Below are 2616 nucleotides of genomic sequence, written 5' to 3'. Positions count from 1 at the left end.
TTGTATTCTTAATAGCTGCCATTCTGACTGGAACGAGATGAAATCTTTTTTGCCTTTAGTACATTCAATATTTGCCTCAGGCAATAGTTCATCTAAATTCATTTAGTGAAGTATAACTTAGTCTGTTATATTTAAAACATCAAAAAAGATGCCAAATTAGAAAGTAGGGCATTATCAGAACTTTTAAATTGGCCCATGTACTTTTCTAACTTGCTATTAGACTGTCATATTTAGCATTTTTCCCTTAAGATTGGTAAAACATGCCTAAAGGGGTGTTATGCAAGAGATTACATCTTTTGCATTAAGTGGTCCCCTGGGTTGTACTTACTCATGACCAGAAAAAAATAAACTCACTGGCACCAAATACAATTTCAATTTGTATCATTGGTTACAAGAACTTGTGAAAGCCAAAATGAATCTTTGGGTTTATAGACTAGAGAGTAGAGGAATCCTGTACTGCATTTTACTTTTCCTAAAATTAGGAAATGATCTAGCAGCTTAGACTTTTTTGTTTATAATACAAAACTTATTACACTAGGATTTACTTTGTAATATAGTTTACAACCAAATCAATTATGACACACATACACTGGCACTTTAGCATAAGGGCAAACTTTAAAAACAATTCTGGACCTTTAAAATTAGGCCGTAGTATACAAAAACAGTCGATGGTCTTATATTCAGCAAATTCATACCAAAATATTCTATTTTTGTAGGCCAAGAAGACTTTACATATGCTACAAGTTTATTACGTGTATTTACATGGCTCTTCTTCCCAAGGTACTTTGAACTTTCACATTATACAACTCCCCACTTTAAGATTTGCAGGGATATGAGGCCAGATCACTGTCAGAATAGCTTGTACAGTGCTGTAAAACAAAAAAAAAATGTGTTTTTTGAAAGCTATCAAGTGCTCAATACTATTTCTATAAAAAATGGTTGGGTGCATCTATTGGCAAACACCTATCCATTGCAATTTAAGAAACAGGGCACCTTATGTATACTGTGCCTCATTCTAGTAAACCCCAAGTGCTCTTTACACATTCATCACTGTGCAGTTTAGTAAAATACAACTATTAAAAATTCACATTCTATCTTGGCAGTGCATTAAGTTGTTGGTGTGTTACTAGTTTGGCTTTCTGGGATATTAAACTTTCAAATGTCCACCTAGTTTTCAATCCTTGTCTCAGCTAGATGTTTAATCTGATTTACTACACATAAATCTACTTATCCATGAATCTTTTACTATATTCCCCCCATAAAAATATAAAAAGTTGATTCCTTTACCATTCCCAATATAAACTTGGTTTTCACTTAAAAGCTATTCAATTGAGAACACTATCAAGTACAGTTATTTTAAGTTGCACTGATAACCACCATTACATTACAGTGCACACAATATGTAAGACAAATGAGATGAAATTTGATTGATAGTCTTACATAAATAAGCAGTTTTACACAAATTGGTCAACTCCCTAGTGAATCTGTAATTTGTTTCAGACCAACTGACAACTTTTTGTAAACTAAATTTAAACATTAGTACTTTATATCTTATTTTATGCTTGGACTTTAAGTAAGGTTTTAAGTTGAAATGTCATTATTTCCTTGTCTGAAGGATTAAAGTTCACAGGAACCTAGTGGCTTGGTGGTTTAGGAAGAACACTTGGTGATGGTGCCTCACTAAATTTGGCTCCATAATAGTTCTGATTAACTTGAGACTTAAAAAGTAAGGTGGGACTTGATAAGCTAGCATTCCAATTTGGATTACTTGGAAAATTTTTGTTCTTCCCCCCATTTTGCATGGCCTGCTATGCAGCTGCTGATGAGTTATAACCATGTCCTCTTTCTTTTTTTTTTATAAACAATTTTCATCTGGGAATTCTGATCCTTAGTCTTCTATTAAGCTTCTGTTGGTTCTTACTACCATTTCTAGATTGAGGGGCTGGAATGTTATACCTCTCTTCACCACCCATCTTCAGCTTCTTTGTCACCTTTCAGTCTGCTTTTCCGATTGCAGGATTTCCACTACCTGTCCTCTTCCTTGCTGCCAAGCCCAAGATAATAGGTGTTGTTTTCGGATGGATCCTTTCCTTTGTCTCAATATAGAAGTTTTCATGGGCCAATCTGCTGAGTTCAGCCTAGGAGCTGAGGCCAACGTCTGAATCTCCTCAGCACACAAGTTTGAGAGAAGTCCTAGCGACTTCAAGCTCGGACTGCACGGCTCCCTCTCGACGTCAAAGCCTCCCCCCCTCCCTTTTCCAGGGAGAGATGAGGCAAGGATCTAACAAAGCCCATGAGCAACGAGGAGTTGGCTGCTGACCACCCTGCGTCTGAGAGCCGACCTCCTCGAGATGAAATCTTAAGAGTAGTTTTGATGTGCATTTCTCTAATTGCTAAAGATGTTCAACATTTTTCATGTATTTGTTGATTGATTGTATATCATCTTATGAGAAGTGTCTGTTCAGTTCCATGGCCCATTTATTGATTGGGCTATTTATTTTTGGGTTATTTATTTTTTGGTGTTAAGATTTGAGTTCTTTATATATCCTAGAGATTAGTGCTCTATCTGATGTGTGTATGGTAAAAATTTGTTCTCATTCTGTAGGTTCTCTATTT

The 2616-nt window shown here is 35.7% G+C and overlaps 1 pseudogene across 1 annotated transcript; it reads right to left on the bottom strand.

The window, feature by feature from the left end:
• Nucleotides 1-1217: 1217 nt before the first annotated feature.
• LOC107142612 lies at nucleotides 1218-2252 on the bottom strand (annotated as a pseudogene). The gene has a single exon (XR_001503580.2). The product of XR_001503580.2 is annotated as a proline-rich nuclear receptor coactivator 2-like (transcript).
• Nucleotides 2253-2616: the final 364 nt, after the last annotated feature.

The sequence above is a fragment of the Marmota marmota genome, unplaced genomic scaffold (assembly GCF_001458135.2).
Source record: "Marmota marmota marmota unplaced genomic scaffold, marMar, whole genome shotgun sequence".
In the NCBI taxonomy this organism is placed as follows: domain Eukaryota; kingdom Metazoa; phylum Chordata; class Mammalia; order Rodentia; family Sciuridae; genus Marmota; species Marmota marmota.
The sequence above is the reverse complement of the archived record's forward strand: the minus strand, read 5'-3'. Positions and strand labels throughout refer to the sequence as shown.